Source organism: Hyla sarda, chromosome 3 (assembly GCF_029499605.1).
Source record: "Hyla sarda isolate aHylSar1 chromosome 3, aHylSar1.hap1, whole genome shotgun sequence".
NCBI lineage: Eukaryota > Metazoa > Chordata > Amphibia > Anura > Hylidae > Hyla > Hyla sarda.
The window spans coordinates 3,310,283-3,332,289 of NC_079191.1; positions in this window are offsets into that span (position 1 = coordinate 3,310,283).

Below are 22,007 nucleotides of genomic sequence, written 5' to 3' on the forward strand. Positions count from 1 at the left end.
AATATGATCCAGTAATGAAAATAAATGGGGATAAGAGGGTGAATAAACTAATAAAACATATAGTTGTCTTATAAAAGGAGAGTTCACCGGAAGCCAACCCAAGGAGAGCCAAGATCTCACAGACAAAATGGTCCAACCTATTCCTTCTGCAGAATTTGAGGGGCCTCAAGGAGATGGCAAGCGTCGATGTAATGAAACTTATTGATAGAGATGAGCGAACTTACAGTAAATTTTATTCGTCACAAACTTCTCGGCTCGGCAGTTGATGACTTTTCCTGCATAAATTAGTTCAGCTTTCCGGTGCTCCGGTGGGCTGGAAAAGGTTGATACAGTCCTAGGAGACTCTTTCCTAGGACTGTATCCACCTTTTCCAGCCCACCGGAGCACCGGAAAGTTGAACTAATTTATGCAGGAAAAGTCAGCAACCGCCGAGCCGAGATGTTCGTGACAAATCAAATTTACTGTAAGTTCACTCATCTCTACTTATTGACCACATGAGGATTGTCATGTTTCTTCAAACCTTCTTATTCATGATGATGGTGTAATACAAGGGGAAGCAGATGGCAATGTATCGGTCGTAGGCCATCACAGCTAGAAGAACACACAAGGTTCATCTGTGCCAAACACCCAATGACAGAAATTCTTCCTTTTTTTAGAAAACATATCTAGTAAGATATTTGGAAGAGAATTGGATGAATAGCAGATGTCCAGAAAGGATGAGTTTAATCGAAAAAAGTACATAGGGTTGTGTAACTGTGGACTGACCACAACCGTAAAGATGATGAAACAATTGCCCAAAATAGTTAAGGTGTAAAGTAGTAAGAAGAAGACGAATATTACTATTCGAGTTCTGAGGAAATCCAGTCAAGATAAACTCTGTCAGGAAAGTTTGATTCCCGTTGTCCATCTTAACAAGAGAGAAAAAAAGACAAAATAGATAATCAATATCATCAGGAAATTACTTTTATATCAGGTCTTATTACAATTTTTATTTTAGTGTTTTTTATATTTTTTTTTTATGTTACTAGCCATACAAAATATATTGTCACATTCGGGGTTTGACACTGATCACTAGAGTAAACACATCCTCTTTTGTGCAGCTAATTGTCAGCTTTGCTGTATAGTCTTGGGCAGGGTCAGCAGGGAAAGGGGTTGAAATGGTGGCTCTATAGTATTACTGGAGGCCTGGATAAGAAAGTGCAGTTGTAATGTCCATTTCTGCGTCTTTGTATTGTTTTTGTAGGTCGTGATCAGACATTGCTTTTGTGTCTGAACATTTTCTGTGCTAATTCTCCCTGGTTTAGGAAGCACTGGGAGGATATTTCAGGCCTCTTCAGGTGCTGCTTTGTGCTGGTAATTAGACCTGTTCTCTGAACATGTCTTGTTTATTATGCACAATAGCTATGTTTGTCTGACACATATCCTGAGTTTTAACTGTGGTTATCTGTCCTGTTTTATGTATAGATTTTAGCCTGCTTTGTTTTAGTACATTTGTCAGGTTTTAGTATTTGTGCATGTTCGTTCTGGCTTAGTCTGTATTCTCACTGTGCGTTTTGTCAGTCCTGTTTTGACCTTGTGTGATCCTGTTACTCCTGAGCCTTGTGCTAATCCGTCTATCTATGAGTGAGTCTTGTGTCTGTACTCGTGTTCGATTGTATTTAATATGTCTGTTTCTTCCTAGGCTAGTATCCTGATCACTTCGTGTAGAGCAGTGCGATCAAGGGCGATCCTCAAGTTGGGGGGCAACAGATCATATTTTCAGGATTTCCTTAGTCTTTCACAGGTGATATAACTGGTGATTCCTGATTCACTGACCATAATTATGTCACCTGTGAAAGACTAAGGAAATACTGAAAACATGACCTGTTGGGAGGACTTGAGGACCGTGCTTGAGAAACACTGGTGTAGAGTGCCCGCTAGCTAGGAGTCTATTTGGCTTTGGTATTGATGTTCCTCCATGCTTGGAGTGGGGTTTCTAGTGTGTTCTTTGTTCTTTGTCTAGTGTGAACAGTGCCCTTGATTTCCTGTACCACTTAATCTGTCAAGGGCCTAGATACTGTGAAAGTTCTGGCAAAATAAATCCCCGGCTGGTGTTTTACAAAAATACAGAGTTTTTAGGCATACTGTAGTGCATTTTTCTGCCCTCATAAGTGCATACCACATACGTACATCTAAGTAGTGTACTATTTTGTATCCGTTAATCTGTCAAGGGCCTAGATACTGTGAAAGTCCAGGCAAAAGCAGTCACCGGCTGGTGTTGTACTCAGATACTTTTCTAAGTGTACTGTACCACATTTTTCTGCCCTCATAAGTGCATACCACATACGCACATCTAAGTAGTGTGCTGGTTTGTACCTCTTAACCCCTTAAGGACTTAGCCCTTTTTCACCTTAAGGACTCAGCCGATTTTTGCAATTCTGACCACTGTCACTTTAAACATTAATAACTCTGGAATGCTTTTGCTTATCATTCTGATGCCGAGATTGTTTTTTCGTGACATATTTTACTTTAACATAGTGGTAAAATTTTACAGTAACTTGCATCCTTTCTTGGTGAAAAATCCCAAAATTTGATGAAAAAATTGAAAATGTTGCATTTTTCTAACTTTGAAGCTCTCTGCTTGTAAGGAAAATGGATATTCAAAAGAATTTTTTTGGTTCACATATACAATATGTCTACTTTATGTTTGCATCATAAAATTTATGAGTTTTTACTTTTGGAAGACATCAGAGGTCTTCAAAGTTCAGCAGCAATTTTCCAATTTTTCACAAAATTTTCAAACTCTATATTTTTCAGGGACCAGTTCAGTTTTGAAGAGGATTTTAAGGGTCTTCCTATTAGAAATACCCCACAAATGACCCCATTATAAAAACTGCACCCCCAAAGTATTCAAAATGACATTCAGTCAGTGTTTTAACCCTTTAGGTGTTTCGCAAGAATAGCAGCAAAGTGAAGGTGAAAATTCAAAATCTTCATTTTTTACACTCGCATGTTCTTGTAGACTCAATTTTTGAATTTTTGCAAGTGTTAAAAGGAGAATAATTTTTACTTGTATTTGTAGCCCAATCTCTCTTGAGTAAGCACATACCTCATATGTCTATTTAAAGTGTTCAGTGGGTGCAGTAGAGGGCTCAGAAGGGAAGGAGCGACAAGGGGATTTTGGAGAGAACATTTTTCTGAAATGGTTTTTGGGGGGCATGTTGCATTTAGGAAGTCCCTAGGGTGTCAAAACAGCAAAAAAAACACATGGCATACCATTTTGGAAACTAGACCCCTCGTGGGAATGTAACATGGGATAAAGTGAGCCTTAATACCCCACAGGTGTTTCATGACTTTTGCAAATGTAAAAAAAAAATAAAAATAAAAAAATTTACCTAAAATGCTTGGTTTCCCAAAAATCTTACATTTTTACAAAGGGTTAAAGCAGAAAACACCCCCCAAATTTTGAAGCCCAATTTCTCCCGATTCAGAAAACACCCCATATGGGGGTGAAAAGTGCTCTGCTGGCGCAATACAGGTCTCAGAAGGGAAGGAGTCACATTTGGCTTTTTGGAAGCAAATTTTGCTCTGGAGGCATGCCGTATTTAGGAAGCCCCTATGGTGCCAGGACAGAAAAAAAAACACATGGCATACCATTTTGGAAACTAGACCACTTGGGGAACATAACAAGGGGTAAAGTGAACCTTAATACACCACAGGGGTTTCACGACTTTGGCATATGTAAAAAAAAAAAAAAAAGATACTTTTTACCTAAAATGCTTGGTTTCCAAAAAAATTTTACATTTTTACAAAGGGTTAAAGCAGAAAATACCCCCCAAAATTTGAAGCCCAATTTTTGCCGATTCAGAAAACACCCCCTATGGGGGTGAAAAGTGCTCTGCTGGCGCACTACAGGTCTCAGAAGAGAAGGAGTCACATTTGGCTTTTTGGAAGCAAATTTTGCTCTGGGGGCATGCCGCATTTAGGAAGCCCCTATGGTGCCAGGACAGCAAAAAAAAAACACAAGGCATACCATTTTGGAAACTAGACCCCTTGGGGAACGTAACAAGGGGTAAAGTGAACCTTAATACCCCACAGGGGTTTCACGACTTTTGCATATGTAAAAAAAAAAAAAATTCCTAAAATGCTTGGTTTCCCAAAAATTTCACATTTTTACAAAGGGTTAAAGCAGAAAAAATAATTGAAGCCCAATTTCTCCCGATTCAGAAAACACCCCATATGGGGGTGAAAAGTGCTCTGCTGGCACTCTACAGGTCTCAGAAGAGGAATAGCCACATTTGGCTTTTTCGAAGCAAATTTTGCTCTGGGGGCATGCCACATTTAGGAAGCCCCTATGGTGCCAGGACAGCAAAAAAAAAACACATGGCATACTATTTTGGAAACTAAACCCCTTGAGGAACGTAACAAGTGGTAAAGTGAACCTTAATACCCCATAGGGGTTTCATGACTTTTGCATATGTAAAAAAAAATGTACCTAAAATGCTTGGTTTCCCAAAAATGTCACATTTTTACAAAGGGTTAAAGCAGAAAATACCCCCCAAAATTTGAAGCCCACTTTCTCACGATTCAGAAAACACCCCATATGGGGGTGAAAAGTGCTCTGCTGGCGCACTACAGGTCTCAGAAGAGAAGGAGTCACATTTGGCTTTTTGGAAGCAAATTTTGCTCTGGGGGCATGCCGCATTTAAGAAGCACCTATGGTGCCAGGACAGCAAAAAAAAAAAAAAAACACATGGCATTACATTTTGGAAACTAGACCCCTCGGGGAACGTAACAGTGTTACAGTGAGTACTTACACCTCACAGGTTTTTTGAACAGTGGACCGTAAAAGTGAAAAATGTAATTTTTTAAACTATATTAATAGTGTTACCCCAAATGTTTCATTTTCACATTGGGTAATAGGTTAAAAGGCCCCCAAAATTTGTAGAACAACTTCGTATGAGAAAAAAAAATACCCCATATGTGGATGTAAATTGCTCTGTGGACGCACTACAATGCTCAAAATAGAAGGAGTGAAAATTTTGTTGAAATCGAAGTCGGGGGTCATGTGCATTTATAAAGCCCCCAACAGCAAAAAAAAAAAAAAAAAAACACATGTGACACCATTTTAGAAACTACACCCCTCAATGAACATAACAAGGGGTACAGTGGGAAATAACACCTCACAGGTTTTTTGAAAAATGGGCCATAAATTGAAAAATTAGATATTTTTACACTAAAATGCTGGGGTTACCCAATTTTTTACATTTTCACAAGGGGTAATATGAGATATTGGGTTACAAATTTTTGAGGGCTTTTCCCCCTGACTATAAAAATACATCCACATATGGGGTAACGTGCTGGACGGGCGCACAACAAGGCATAGAAGTCATAGAGGTCACTTTGTATTTGTGGCCTATGGCATATCAGTAGCTGACGGTTACATACATTCCGAGGAAAATACAAAAATGAAACACCCACATGTGACACCATTACAGAAAGTACCCACCCTGAGGAATGGGTATAGGGGTAAAGAGGACATTTTTAACACACAGTTGTTTCCTAAATGTATTTTCCAGGAATGGATGAAGGGTAGCTTTTGAAAATTGCAATTTTCAACCTATGCTCTGCTTCATCTTTCTGGGAACAACTAACATGTGACTCCGAATTGTCGCCTGGAAATACGACAGAGCTCAGCGAGAACTCCTCGCATTTGAGGCGGATGTTTGTTACGGACCTAACAGTTACATACATTCAGAGGAAAATACAAGAAAGGAACACCCACATTTGAGAATACTACAAACAGTACACCCCCTAGGGAAGGTGTATAGGGTGAAGTGGAGATTTGGAACAGATGGGTGTTCCCTTCATTTATTTTCCAGGAATGGATGAAGTGTACTATGGGGGGGGGAAGAAAATTGCAATTTTAGTACTGATATGCCAATTATTTTCCCAGAATGATGACCCAGAGTACAGCCAAAAGTAAAAATGATGCCCGCCCCAAACCCTATACTCTGAATCATCATTCTGGGAAGGAGATTTGTGGGGCCGTCCCTATTCTGTTACCTTAAATGCACAACCTGCTCAGGTGGGGAGAGAGAGCGTTGCGCATTTGAGGCAACTGCAAACCTCCAATGCTGTTGACTCTGTGTCCCATGACCCATTTTTTAGGGGGGAGAAAAAAAATATTGGGGTGGTAGGGTATTTGGGGGGGTAGGGTATTTTGGTATAAAATTAGGAAGTCAATGTACCCTGGACTGGTACATTGGAGCCGAATTCTGGGGAATGAAAATTAGGGCAAAGGATGGAAAATTTAGTACTCCATGGAAGTGTGATACTCCCTAAAGCAGCCTATGCAAAGGCCCGGATTATCTGGGCAAGTGTCACACTGAATGGTCGTGTCCCTCCGTCTACCCTTCCTGTGACACACTCTGCATTTCTTCTGGGTTTGTCCCGACCTTCTAGTGTTGGGGATCACACCAGGAAAGTGTTGGCCCGGGACGATCCAGGGACCTAAAGTTCCAGAGGTGCTCTGACCCGCTCCCTGGCGGTCACCAAAGATGAGGGCCTTTAGAACTACCTCTTGGAACTGCAGGTTTGTCCCTATGTTGCCAGCGTACTTGTACAGTATAAAAGAGTTGTACATGGCAACCTGTACCATGTAGACCGCAACCTTTTTATACCATACACGTGTTTTCCGCATGGCATTATATGGCTTGAGGACTTGATCAGAAAGATCAACTCCCCCCATTTACTGATTGCAGTCCAGAATACAATCGGGCTTGAGGACCGATCCTGCGGTACCTTGCACAGGGACAGGGGTGCTGCCATTCCCATGAATTGTGGTGAGCATAAGGACATCCCTCTTGTCCTTATACCGGACCAACAACAGGTTCTCATGGGAAAAGGCACGGGATTCACCCCGGGGGGTATGAGCATGTAGGGGATGGGGCGGAAGGCCTCTTTGATTCTTCCGGACTGTCCCACAAGCGACCGTGGATCTGGCGGCGAGGGATGTGAAGAGAGGGATACTAGTATAAAAGTTATCCACGTAAAGGTGGTAACCTTTATCTAGCAATGGGTGCAAAAGGCCCCAAACGATTTTCCCGCTAACCCCCACAGTGGGGGGACATTCTGGGGGTTCAAAACGGGAATCTCGTCCCTCATACACTATAAACTTGCAAGTGTACCCGGAGGTACTCTCGCAAAGTGTATACATCTTCACGCCATACCGCGCTCGCTTGCCGGAAGCTGAGTCTCCCCTTGAAGCTGATGAGCGACTCATCAATAGCGAGCTCCCGCCCCCGGACATAGGCCTCCCAAAATCTGGCCCCAAAGTGATTGATGACCGGCCTGATTTTATACAGGCGGTCATACGCAGGATCAGTTCGGGGGGGACATGCCGCATTATCAGCATAATGCAAACATCTCCGAATGGCCTCGAACCGGGAACGTGCCATGGCCATACTGTAGAGGGGTGTCTGGTAAAAGACGTCCCCACTCCAATATTGCCTGACACTGTGTTTTTTAACTAGACCCATATGCATTACAAGGCCCCAAAAGGTCCTCATTTCGGCTGCATCGACTGGAGTCCAGCCGCCGGGTCTAGCTAAAAATGAGCCCGGGTTAGCAGCGACCAACTGTTGGGCATACAGATTCGTCTGTGTAACCATCAAATTAACAAAGTCGTCACTGAAAAAATGACCGAAAAAGTCAATTTCAGTGAACCCGACAATGTTAATTTTGATTCCTGAGTCGCCAACAAACTCAGGAATCACAGGCTCGTGGTCCGCTGGCTAAGCCCAGACAAGTTCTCCGGTACGATGTACCAGTGAACGTGGCTGGGGGGGCTTCACTAGTATGAGCGTCATGGGGGACTCATACTAGTATGGGGCACAGGGTCAAGGGCAGAGGAGGTTTGCGGCGCCGCACGGCGGCATTTCCGCCGCCTTGGTGGCTCATCATCTGAACTAGATGATGAGGAGGACGATGAAATAAGGAAGGTGGGGTCTTCATCGTCCTCCTAGCCGCTCTCGGTGTCGGAGGCAATTATGGCATATGCCTCCTTCGCCGAAAACTCTCTACGGGCCATTTCCCTACTCTAATGTGGATACGGGGTGGGGGGGGAACTTTATTTGTGTATGTGCTGTGTGTGGTGTGGTGCGATACTACCTCCCTAACCCACCCTAACCTAACTAAACTAAACTAACCCGCCCTAACAGAAAATAAAAAAATATAAAAAAGGGGACTTTAAAAAAAGCAAAAAGGGGACTTCTAGCGCAAAAAAAGCCCTGCGCCAAAAAAAAGCGTTTATCTAACCAGTGGTGTACGCACTGATTAGCGCTTGTGGCGGCAGGGGGCGCAGAAGTCAGTGGGGGGTCCGGCCACTCAGCCAAGAACAGTGGTTGGTGGCTTGTACACTGACCCCCACACAAAAAACCCGAAAAGTAAAATAAAAAAAATGCTTAACCCCGAAAAAATGCACCCGCCTGAACCCAAAAAAAAAACGCTGATCAATGATAAATCACCGACAGCGGTGGGACAGGCTGCACACACAGGTACGGTCCATGCACACAGTACACGTCTGCTACTGGTGGCACGGAACGCCTATGGGTGCAAAAAAAGAATGCGGTAACCGAAAAAAGTGTCTTTACCACAAAAAAAAAAAACGCTGATCAGTGATAAATCACTGACAGCGGTGAGGCACGCCGCACACACAGGTAAGGTCCGGCCACACAGTACACACCTGCTACTGGTGGCACGGACAGCCTATGGTTGCAAAAAAGTACTAGAAAACCCGAAAAAAAGCGCCGGCACCACAAAAAAAAAACACTGATCAGTACTACGGGACTGATCAGCGGCGGGTGGGCTTTAACAAACGGTGGCGGACCGCTCTTTTATAACTAGGGAAAAAAAAAGATCTGCGCCAAAAAAAACGCTGGTGGCAGACCGCAGCGACCCAGCAGGGCCGGGGTCACGCAGCTAAAGGTGCTACGGACCCACGGACACCCACTGAGGTACGCTAAAAAAAAAAAAAACTTTTTTTTTTTAACTCTAACCTGTCCCTACCTAATCTAAAGCTATCCCTGGGGATTTCTGTGCCAAGGGGCCACAGAAAGGGGGCAAGGGGCACTTTTTTTTTTACTAAGGGGATGGTGGGCAGCACGGGGCTCCGTCCTGCTCACCAGATCTCTCTGAAATGGCGGGTAGAAAGGAGCAACATGCTCCTAGCCCCCACCATCCCCTCCCATTACTATGTGATTGGTGTGGCCACTTTGGCCACCCAATCACACTGTAGTGGGGGCGGTGGCAACAATGCCAGCCCCCAGTACAGCACTGATGATGATTGGTGGTGTATATTACACCACCATTCATCATCTATGTCCGGGTCACAGGGTCACACGTGACCCTGATGACCCGGAACCGCTGCAGAACGCTGGTAAGTAGTTACCGGCGTCCTGCAGCGATCACCGGTATAGGAGGTCCTCCGGACCTCCTCCGGCACACTGCCGGGATGTCTGATGATTGAAATCAGCAGACATCCGGCTCCGATCCCCGCCCGGCGAGCGGCGGGGAACGGAATAGCAGCACATCGCTCGTCTAAATTGACGAGCGATGCGCTGCGATCGCCGACATGGGGGGTTATCATGACCCCCCTGGGCGATATGCCGCAATGCCTGCTGAACGATTTCAGCAGGCATCCGGCTCCCCTCCGGCTAGCTGCGGGGGGCCGGGATTTGACAGGACGTTCTCAAACGTCCTGAGTCCTTAAGGACTCGGAAAAGGGGCCGTTTGAGTACGTCCTGCATCCTTAAGGGGTTAATATGTCAAGGGCCAAGATACTGTGAAAGTCAAGGCAAAAGTAATCTCCGGCTGGTGATTTACTAAAATATGTTTTTTAAGCATACTATATCGCATTTTTCTATCCCCATAAGTGCATACCACATACATAAATCTAAGTAGTGTACTATTTTTTACCTGTTAAACTTTCAAGGGCCTAGATACTGTGAAAGTCCAGGCAAAAGTTATCACCGGCTGGTGTTTTACTTAAATAAGTTTTTTAAGCGTACTGTACCACGTTTTTCTGCCCCCAAAAGTGCATACCACATACCTACATCTTTAAGTAGTGTACCCACTTTTTTACCTGTTAATCTGTTGTGGGCCTACATACTGTGAAAGTCCAGGCAAAAGTAATCACCGTCTGGTGTTTTACTAAAATACAGAGTTTTTAAGCATACTGTAGCGCATTTTCCTGCCCTCATAAGTGCATACCACATACCTACATCTAGGTAGTGTACTGTTTTGTACCTGTTAATCGGTCAAGCGCCTAGATACTGTGAAAGTCCAGGCAAAAGTAATCACTGGCTGGTGTTTTATAAAAATACCGAGTTTTTAAGAGTACTGTAGCACATTTTTCTGCCCTCATAAGTGCATAACACATACGTACATCTAAGTAGTGTACTATTTTTTACCTGTTAATCTGTCAAGGGTCTAGATACATTATAAGTCCATGCAAAATTAATCACCCACTGTTGTTTTACTAAAATGCCTTTTTTATTAAGAGTACTGTACCGCATTTTTCTGCCCTCATAAGTGCATACCACATACGTACATCTAAGGAGTGTACTATTTTGTAGCTGTTAATCTGTCAAGGACCTAGATACTGTGAAAGTCCAGACAAAAGTAATCACCGGCTGGTGTTTTGCGAAAATATGTTTTTTAAGTGTACTGTACCGCATTTTTGTATCCTCATAAGTGCATACCACATACGTAAATCTAAGTAGTGTACTATTTTGTACCTGTTAAACTTTCAAGCGCCTAGATACTGTGAAAGTCCAGGCAAAAGTAATCACCTGCTGGTGTTTTACTAAAATACAGAGTTTTTAAGCGTACTGTAGCGCATTTTCCTGCCCTCATAAGTGCATGCCACATACCTACATCTTTAAGTAGTGTACCAACTTTTTTACCTGTTAATCTGTCGTGGGCCTACATGCTGTGAAAGTCCAGGCAAAAGTAATCACCGGCTGGTGTTTTACTAAAATACAGAGTTTTTAAGCATACTGTAGCGCATTTTCCTGCCCTCATAAGTGCATACCACATACATACATCTAGGTAGTGTACTATTTTGTACCTGTTAATCGGTCAAGGGCCTAGATACTGTGAAAGTCCAGGCAAAAGTAATCACTGGCTGGTGTTTTACAAAAATACAGAGTTTTTAAGCGTACTGTAGCGCATTTTTCTGCCCTCATAAGTGCATAACACATACGTACATCTAAGTAGTGTACTATTTTTTACCTGTTAATCTGTCAAGGGCCTAGATACATTATAAGTCCAAGCAAAAGTAATCACCCGCTGTTGTTTTACTAAAATACCTTTTTTATTAAGCATACTGTACCGCATTTTTCTGCCCTCATAAGTGCATACCACATACGTACTTCTAAGTAATGTACTATTGTGCACCTGTTAATCTGTTTAGGGCCTAGATAACTCGATTTTCCAAGCAAAAGTTATCACTGGCTGGTGTTTTACTAAAATACGTTTTTTTAAGTGTACTGTACCGCATTTTTCTGCACTCATAAGTGCATACCACATACATAAATCTAAGTAGTGTACTATTTTGTACCTGTTAAATTTTCAAGGGCCTAGATACTGTGAAAATCCAGGAAAACGTAATCAACGGCTGGTGTTTCACTTAAATACGTTTTTTAAGCGTACTGTACCACATTTTTCTGCCCTCAAATGTGCATCCCACATACCTAAATCTCTAAGTAGTGTACTAACTTTTTTACCTGTAAATCTGTCATGGGCCTACATACTGTGAAAGTCAAGGCAAAAATAATCACCGGCTGGTGTTTAACTAAAATACTGAGTTTTTAAGCGTACTGTAGCGCATTTTCCTGCCCTAATAAGTGCATGCCACATACACACATCTAGGTAGTGTACTAGTTTGTACCTCTTAATCGGGCAAGGGCCTAGATACTGTGAAAGTCCAGGCAAATGTAATCACTGGCTGGTGTTTTACAAAAATACAGAGTTTTTAAGCATACTGTACCACATTTTTCTGCCCTCATAAGTGCATACCAAATACATACATCTAAGTACTATTTTACACCTGTTAATCTGTTTAGGGCCTAGATACTTTGATAGTCCAAGCAAAAGTTATCACCGGCTGGTGTTTTACTAAAATATGTTTTTTTTAAGTGTACTGTAATGCATTATTCTGCCCTCATAAGTGCATACCACATATGTACATCAAATTAGTGTACTATTTTGTACCTGTTAAACTTTCAAGGGCCTAGATACTGTGAAAGTCCAGGAAAAAGTAATCAACGGCTGGTGTTTTACTTAAAATACGGTTTTTAAGTGTACTGTACCACGTTTTTATGCCCCCAAAAGTGCACACCACATACCTACATCTTTAAGTAGTGTACCAACTTTTTTACCTGTTAATCTGTCGTGGGCCTACATACTGTAAAAGTCAAGGCAAAAGTAATCACCGGCTGGTGTTTTACTAAAATACAGAGTTTTTAAGCGTACTGTAGCGCATTTTCCTGCCCTCATAAGTGCATATGACATACATACATCTAGGTAGTGTACTATTTTGTACCTGTTAATAGGTCAAGGGCCTAGATACTGTGAAAGTCCAGGCAAAAGTAATCACTGGCTGGTGTTTTACAAAAATACTGAGTTTTTAAGCGTACTGTAGCGCATTTTTCTGCCCTCATAAGTGCATAACACATACGTACATCTAAGTAGTGTACTATTTTTTACCTGTTAATCTGTCAAGGGCCTAGATACATTATAAGTTCAGGCAAAAGTAATCACCCGCTGTTGTTTTATTAAAATGCTTTTTTTATTAAGCGTACTGTACCGCATTTTTCTGCCCTCATAACTGCATACCACATACGTACTTCTAAGTAATGTACTATTTTGTACCTGTTAATCTGTTTAGGGCCTAGATAACTCGATAGTCCAAGCAAAAGTTATCACCGGCTGGTGTTTTACTAAAATGCGTTTTTTTAAGTGTACTGTACCGCATTTTTCTGCACTCATAAGTGCATACCACATACATAAATCTAAGCAGTGTACTATTTTGTACCTGTTAGATTTTCAAGGGCCTAGATACTGTGAAAATCCAGAAAAATGTAATCAACGGCTGGTGTTTCACTTAAATACGTTTTTTAAGTGTACTGTACCACGTTTTTCTGACCTCAAAAGTGCATCCCACATACCTAAATCTCTAAGTAGTGTACTAACTTTTTTACCTGTTAATCTGTCATGGGCCTACATACTGTAAAAGTCAAGGCAAAAGTAATCACCGGCTGGTGTTTTACTAAAATACAGAGTTTTTAAGCGTACTGTAGCGCATTTTCCTGACCTCATAAGTGCATGCCACATACACACATCTAGGTAGTGTACTAGTTTGTACCTCTTAATCGGTCAAGGGCCTAGATACTGTAAAAGTCCAGGCAAATGTAATCACTAGCTGGTGTTTCACAAAAATACAGAGTTTTTAAGCATACTGTACCACATTTTTCTGCCATCATAAGTGCATACCAAATACGTACATCTAAGTACTATTTTACACCTGTTAATCTGTTTAGGGCCTAGATACTTCGATAGTCCAAGCAAAAGTTATCACCGGCTGGTGTTTTACTAAAATACGTTTTTTTAAGTGTACTGTAATGCATTATTCTGCCCTCATAAGTGCATACCACATACGTACATCAAATTAGTGTACTATTTTGTACCTGTTAATTAGAGATGACGTGAATTGTTCGCCGGCAAACAGTTCCCGGCGAATTTAGCATGTTAGCATGCGCATCTCCGGGCGAACATATGTGAAGTTCGATCCGCCCCCTATACTTTAACATTGCAGTAAATTTTGACCCTGTGAGTCAGAGTCAGCAGACACATTACAGCCAATCAGCAGCAGTCCCTCCCATCCAGACCCTCCTACCTCTTGCACAGACGCCATTTTAACATCATTCAGCATGCTGCAGGCTTAGGAAGTGGAGGGTCAGAGAAGCTGCTCCTGCTGTATGGGGAAAGTGATATCTAGGTTGCTGCTAGGTGGTGTATTTTGGGTCCAGTTTACTTCTAAAGCACTAATGTAACATCTGCTTTAAGGACAGCACCCAAAAAAAAGCTGGAGGCACCCTGTTTGGGAGGGAACCGCTGGTTAAAAGGGGTACTCCAGAATCAAACTTAAGTTCCTTCAAGCAACTAACTACTAAAGTATTCAAAGGGCTGAAAGATATCAGTCCGTGAGTCTTGCAACAGCTGGAGGCCCCCTGGTTGGAGACCACTGCTTAAAAGGTTAACTCCGCTTGCAAACTTTTTTGCTCATTGTCACACTAGTGCAAATCACATTTGGTGTGAAAGTTGTGCAAAAAAAAAAAAACTTTTTTGGCTGTTAACTAAAACCAGTTGTCACTGTCAGTTCACGTCACAGCTGCCAGTTTTTTTTGCCTGCAGGGCAAATTATGTCACCCTAGTGCAAATCACATTAGGTGTGACAGTTGTGCAAATGAAAAAAAAATACCTTTTTTGGCTGTTAAATAAAACCAGTCGTCACTGTCAGTTCACGTCAAAGTTATCAGTTTTTTTTGCCTGCAGGGCAAATTGTGTCACCTTAGTGCAAATTACATTTGGTGTGACACTTGTGCAAATTTAATCAAAAAAATGACAGGCAGAGGAAGGCTACCCCGCAGGGGCCGTCGTGGTGTTGGGATTCCCTTTGGCCCTAGAATGGCCAGTGCTCAGAGGCCACGTACCCTGAACCCCCAAAGTTCTGAGGACTTAGTTGACTGGACACCCAATCACAAGAAACCCAATCTACTACAGCTTCCGCTCGGAACCTTGGCGCACCATCCTTCTCCTCCTCTAGCTTAGCTTCGGGCACCTCTCATGCTACCACTTGCCCGCCTGCCGCCACCACCAACACTAGCACCACAGCAGCTTTACTTGATCCGTCAGAGGAGTTATTTACACATTAGTTTGAAGACATGAGTGATGCGCAACCATTATTGCCAGAGGATGTAGTTAACAGGGATATGTCTCAGTTAGGCAGCATTACGTATGGTGGGATGATGATGTTGTACCCGCTGCTGCTTCCTTCCTTGAGGTGTCAGATTGTGGTGAAGGTGTTGATGATGACGATGTGTCTGTGGATGCCACGTGGGTGCCCGCTAGAAGAGAAGAAGAGGGAGAAAGTTCAGAAGGGGGGACAGAGAGGACGATGAGACGAGTTGGAAGCAGGGGGAGGTTGTCGCAAGGAGCTAGTGGCACAGTCAGATAGCAAGCATCGGCACCCGGGGTCAGCCAGACGGGACACCAATCAACGCATGCTGTTGCCACCACCAGAATGCCGTCATCGCAGAGCTCAGCAGTGTGGCATTTTTTTGTGTGTCTGCCTCTGACAACATCAAGGCCATTTGAAACCTGTGCCAGAAGAAACTGAGTCGTGGGAAGTCCAACACCCACCTAGGCACAACTGCTTTGCGAAGGCACATGATGTCACATCACAAACGCCTATGGGATCAACACGTCAGTACAAGCAGCACACAAAGTCAAAGCCACCATCCTCCTCCTGGTCCAGAATCTTCAGCCAGGGCAACCACTGCTGCCCTGCTTGCCCCCTCTCAACCATCCGCCTCTCCGTCTCTCACCATGAGCAGTTCCTGCTCATCTGCCCACAGTCAGGTGTCTGTCAAGGAGATGTTTGAGCGCAAGAAGACAATGTCTCAAAGTCACCCCCTAGCCCGGCGTCTGACAGCTGGCTTGTCGGAACTGCTAGCCCACCAGCTTTTACCATACAAGCTGGTGGAGTCTGAGGCCTTTAAAAAATTTGTAGCCATTGGGACACCGTAGTGGAAGGTACCCGGCCAAAAATTTTTGGTACAAAAGGCAATCCCCAACCTTTACTCCATTGTGCAAAAGGAAATTATGGCATGTCTGGCACCGTGTAGGGGCAAGGGTCCATCTGACCACTGATACCTGGTCTGCAAAGCATGGTCAGGGCAGGTATATCACCTACACTGCGCATTGGGTAACCCTGGTGATGGCTGCCAAGCATGGAATGCGTGGCTCTGCAGAGGAGTTGGTGACACCGCCATGACTTGCAGGCAGGCCTGCTGCCACCTCCTCTACTCCTCCTACTCAATCCTCTCCCATAACATCCTCGGCTGAGTCCTCTTCCACTGCTGCATCTTGCTCCACATCACCGGCAACCCCCCCCCCCCCAGCTCCCCAGGTGCTATTCCACATCCCGGATACGGCAGTGTCACGCCATCTTGGGGTTGACTTGCCTCAAAGCGGAGAGTCACACCATACCAGCGCTCCTGTCGGCCCTGAACACACAGGTGGACTAGTGGCTGACTCCGCACTACCTGGAGATCGGCAAGGTGGTTTGTGACAACGGAACAAATTTGTTGGCGGCATTGAGGTTGGGCAAGTTGACACATGTGCCGTGCATGGCACATGTGTGTAATCTGATTGTACAACGCTTTGTGCTCAAGTACCCAGGCTTACAGGATGTCCTGAAGCAGTCCAGGAAGGTGTGTGGCCATTTCAGGCGTTCCTACACGGCCATGGCGCACTTGTCAGATATCCAGAGGTGAAACAACATGCCAGTGAGGGGCTTGATTTGCGACAGCCCGACACGTTGGAATTCAACACTCCTAATGTTCGACCGCCTGCTCCAACAAGAAAAAGCCGTCAACGAATATTTGTATGACCGGGGTGCTAGGACATCATCTGCGGAGCTGGGAATTTTTTTGCCACGTTACTTGAGGCTCATGCGCAATACTGTAGGCTCATGCGTCCTTTTGTGGAGGTGACAAACCTGGTCAGTCGCACCGAAGGCACCATCAGCAACATCATACCGTTTGTTTTCTTCCTGGAGCGTGCCCTGCGAAGAGTGCTGGATCAGGCAGTAGATGAGCGTGAAGAGGAAGAGTTGTGGACACCATCACCACCAGAAACAGCCTTATCAGCATCGCTAATTCACAGTGTGTTCGGTCGGCACTTGGATCGGTGTGGGTGCCAGGGATAGGTGATCCAATGAGAGTACAAAAGAATCCCGGCACACCAATCTTTGATGCAAATAATTTTCTTTTTATTAAGGCATAAGTTAACGCAGCACGCGTTCCGGCCTGTACAGCCTTTTTCAACTGCATAACAATATAATGAACAGTGGCACTATTTAAAGGCGCCAAATGTTTCAAATACACGTCATAGCATTAATCAACGAATCCCCAGACAGAAAGTGAACACCTCCCCCTGTGGCGTCATATTCCCACGTGGAGCAACAAAGCAAAATAAACAATGCGTTTTCATGAATGAGAGCATAGTAAAGAAGAGGTGCTTCAAGTTGGGCGTTGTAGCTATAGAAAGAGAGAGCGAAAGAAACAAGTCCGTTAGTGTGTATATACAATGTAATCAGTACAAAAGACTTGACAGTTCATACTCACGATTAAGGCCACGAGGTTCCAATGTATCGAGCTCATGTATCCAACAAGCTTCTTTTCGGGCAAGTAGTTTTTTGATATCACCACCTCGTCGTGGTGGAATCACCTCGTCAATAACCTGAAACTGCAGTTGAGAGATATTATGGCTCTGTTTGTGAAAATGATTAGGGATTGGAAAAAGGAGATTTTTACAACGGATTGTAGATTTATGTCGGTTGATGCAGTCTCCCACACGTTGGGTAGTTTCCCCAACGTATAGGAGACCGCACGGGCATTTTATTAGATATATGACATTTTTTGATTGGCAGGTAAAAAATTTATTGATCGGGAATGTTTTGCCGGAATGAGGGTGAGTAATTTTATTGGACCGCATCACGTTGGAGCACTGTGCACAGTTCAAACAGGGGTATGTACCTGTCTTCTGGGTACAGAGAAAAGATTGTCTGCTTTTTTTAATTTTGCTGCCCACGTCTGCCCGTACCACCTTATCTTTAATGTTTGGGGCTCTCTTGTTATAGATGAGGGGGGGGGGGGGGTCATTAAATTCTTCTACCCCGAGATAGGATTTTCTCAGAATGTCCCAATGCTGTCTGAAAATCTTGTCAACCCTAAAACTAAGCGGGTGGTAGGTGCGGACAAACGGAATTTTTTTGGATTGTGTTCTACATGTGGATGAACTTCTCATCTCTGATGCAGTCCCAAGAGTATTTTCGGGGTAGCCCCTTTCCCTGAATTTGTCATCTAGTTCTTGAAGTCTTTTAGTCCGTAACATAGGGTCTTGCACGATCCTAGTGATGCGCTGTCTCTGTGATTGGGGAATCGATTTTTGTTTACGGAGGGTGGGTGGGCACTTGAAAAGTGTAGCAAGCTATTCCTATCGGTCGATTTCCTGAAGAGGTCTGTGGTGAGTCCTTCTTCCTCATTTTTTAATAGCTGTGTGTCCAACAAGCTTACACTTTTTGTGTCAAAGGTCAATGTGAATTTAAGTTCCGGACGGATGGTATTAAGATGGTCAAAAAATTCCAGTAGTGACGACTGTGGCCCCTCCCATATGCATACAATGTCGTCAATATAACAACGCCATAGTCTGGAATGTCTTAAGAAAAGGGGGTTCTGGTATACAAATTGATGTTCAAAAAAAGCCATGTATGCATTAGCATACGGGGGGGGGGGGGGGCCACATTCGCCCCCATCGCCGAACCTCTCCGTTGCTGGTAAAAAGAATCTTCGTATAGAAAATAATTCTCCCTCAATACAATATTCAATATGTCTTCCAAAAAATTTTTGGGTGGGTGGTAAAGTGACTTTTATCAAGTAGCCATTTAGTGGCCTCAATCCCTTTATCGTGGTCAATAGACGTGTAAAGACTCACCACGTCTATTGTCACCAGCAGTGTCTCACTCGTGATCTCTCGGATTGATCCTATAATCCGAAGAAAATCAGAGATGTCCAGAAGGAATGCAGGGGTTTCCTTAACCAATGGGGTAAGTGATTTCTCCAATGTTATAGATAGGGGGGAAAGGACCGATTCCGTTGAGGCAACTATTGGACGGCCCGGGGGGATTATTAACCCTTATCAGCATGGAAGAGGATTGTGAGGAAGAGGAGTCAGAGGAGGAATGTGGCTTTGAAGAGGAAGAGGAAGACCAACCACAGCAGGCATCCCAGGGTGCTCCTTGTCACCTATCTGGTTCCTGTGGTGTTGTACGTGGCTGGGGGGAAGAAGATTATACCTTCCCTGACATCACTGAGGATGAGGAACGGGACATGAGTAGCTTGGCATACGTCTTTGTGCAAATGGGATCTTTCATGCTGTCGTGCTTGTTGAGGGACCCTCGTATGAAAAGGATGAAGGAGAACGACCTGTACTGGGTGTCCACGCTACTAGACCCCCGGTATAAACATAAAGTGCCTGACATGTTACCGCATTACATCAAGGCGGAAAGGATTCAGCAGGTCCAAAATAAATTAAGAAGTATGCTGTACACAGCGTATAAGGGTCATGTCACAGCACAACAGGGATCTAGCAGGGGAAGATGTGAAAGTAATCCTCCTCCTCCTCCAATGAACACGCCGGCAAGGACAGGATGCTGTACAGACATGCTGTTGATGGAGAACATGCAGAGCTTTTTAAGTCCTACGCATCGCCACAGCCCTTCAGAGTCCACCATCAGAGAACGACTTGACCGACAGGTAGCAGACTACCTGGCCTTAACCGCAGATATCAACACTCTGAGGAGCGATGAAGCCCTTGACTACTGGGTGTGCCGGCTTGACCTGTGGCCTGAGCTATCCCAATTTGCGCTCGAACTTCTGGCCTGTCCCGCTTCAAGTGTCCTGTCAGAAAGGTCCTTCAGTGCAGCAGGAGGTATTGTCACTGAGAAGAGGAGTCGCCTTGGTCAAAAAAGTCTGCATTACCTCACCTTTCTTAAGATGAATGGATCCCGAAGGGACTGACACTGGGCGATACATTTGACTGAACAAGGCCTGATCAGATGAGCTGCCTTGGGCTAAAAATGGTCCACACGCTGCTGTATTTGAACTCTGAATGCCGGATGACTTGCGTGACTTATCCGCCACCAACTAGGGTTAAAGCCGCAATGTTTTAGGGCACTTTCTGCCTGGCGAAACAAACAGAAATTTTTCTGGCCGCTGCTACAATACCAAATTTTCCAGCCAGGTGTACATGCCTAATTTTTCAGGCCTCTGCTGCTGCACTTGTTATGGTGCTGCAATATTTCTGGCCGCTGCTACAATACCAAATTTTCCAGCCAAGTGTACATGCCTAATTTTTCTGGCCTCTGCTGTTGCTGCACTTTTTCTGGTGCTGCAATTTTTCTGGCTGCTGCTACAGATGCGGCTGCGACAATACCAAATTTTTCATCCATGTGTACATGCCTAATTTTTCTGGCCTCTGCTGCTGCACTTGTTATGGTGCTACAATTTTTCTGGCCGCTGCTACAGAAGCAGCTGCGACAATACCAAATTTTTCATCCATGTGTACTTGCCTAATTTTTCTGGTACTCTCTGCTGACATCTCTGTCCATTTTAGCAACTGTGGATATAAGATGTATGCTAAGGGTAGCATGGTGGCTCAGAGGTTAGCACTGCTGCCTTGCAGCGCTGGGGAGCGCTAACTATGTGCTGCCTAATATGGGGGAATCTATGTGCTGCCTAATATGGGGGAATCTATGTGCTGTCTAAAGGGGGGATCTAACTATGTGATGCCCAATGGGGGCTCTAAAGGGGGCTAAAGCACATTATTCCCAACCATTTAGGAATGTTAGGTGATTTATGCCCTTTATGGATTAAAACCAGACTCTGCATCAACTATGTAATTTTCCATGGGAGTTTTGCCATGGATCCCACACCGTCATGCCACAGTCCAGGTGTTAGTCCCCTTGAAACAACTTTTAAATCACTATTGTGGCCAGAAAGAGTCCCTGTGTGTTTTAAAATGCGCCTGCCCAATGAAGTCAATGGCGGTTCGCCCGGTTCGCCGGTTCGTGTTCTACTAAATTAAGTTTTTTTTTTTTTTTTGCGTACTGTAACGCATTTTTCTGCCCTCATAAGTGCATACCACATACGTACATTTAAGTAGTGTACCATTTTGTACCTGTCAATTTGTCAAGGGTCTAGATACTGTGAAAGTCCAGGAAAAAAGTACTCACCGGCTGGTGTTGTACTTAGATATTGTTATGATTCGGCTAGCTGGATGTGGATCCTCTGTGTCAGCAAGGGATTGGCGTGGACCATGTCGGTGGACCGGTTCTAGGTTGCTACTGGTATTCACCAGAGCCCGCCGCAAAGCGGGATGGTCTTGCTGCGGCGGTAGCAACCAGGTCGTATCCACCGGCAACGGCTCAACCTCGCTGACTGCTGAGAAGGCGTGGGACAGAAGGACTAGGCAGAGGCAAGGTCAGACGTAGCAGAAGGTCGGGGCAGGCGGCAAGGTTCGTAGTCAATAGCAATAGCAAGAGGTCAGGTACACTGGTAAGGCAAACACTGTAACGCTTTCTCTGGCACAAAGGCAACAAGATCCGGCAAGAAAGTGAAGGGGAAGTGAGGTTAAATAGACAGGGAGCAGGTGGAGGCTAATTAGACTGATTGGGCCAGGCACCAATCATTGGTGCACTGGCCCTTTAAATCTTAGAGAACTGGCGCGCGCGCACCCTAAGGAGCGGAGCCGCGCGCGCCAGGACGAGACAGCCGGGGACCGGTGAGTGACTTGGGATGCGATTCGCGAGCGGGCGCGTCCCGTTATGCGAATCGCATCCCCACCGGCAGTGTCAGTGCAGCGCTCCTGGTCAGCGGGTCTCACCGGGGCATTGCAGAGAGAGGAACGCCGCGAGCGCTCCGGGGAGGAGCAGGGACCCGGAGCGCTCGGCGTAACAGTACCCCCCCCCTTAGGTCTCCCCCTCTTTTTGTCCGGACGTCGCTCCACATGGGACGAGGACATTGGGAGCGATTGTAGAGTCTCCTTCTGGAGGACAATGAAGTCCTGGGTATGTTCATCAACGGCAGGCAGTTCAGAAGGAGTTGGAATGGGGAGGGGGG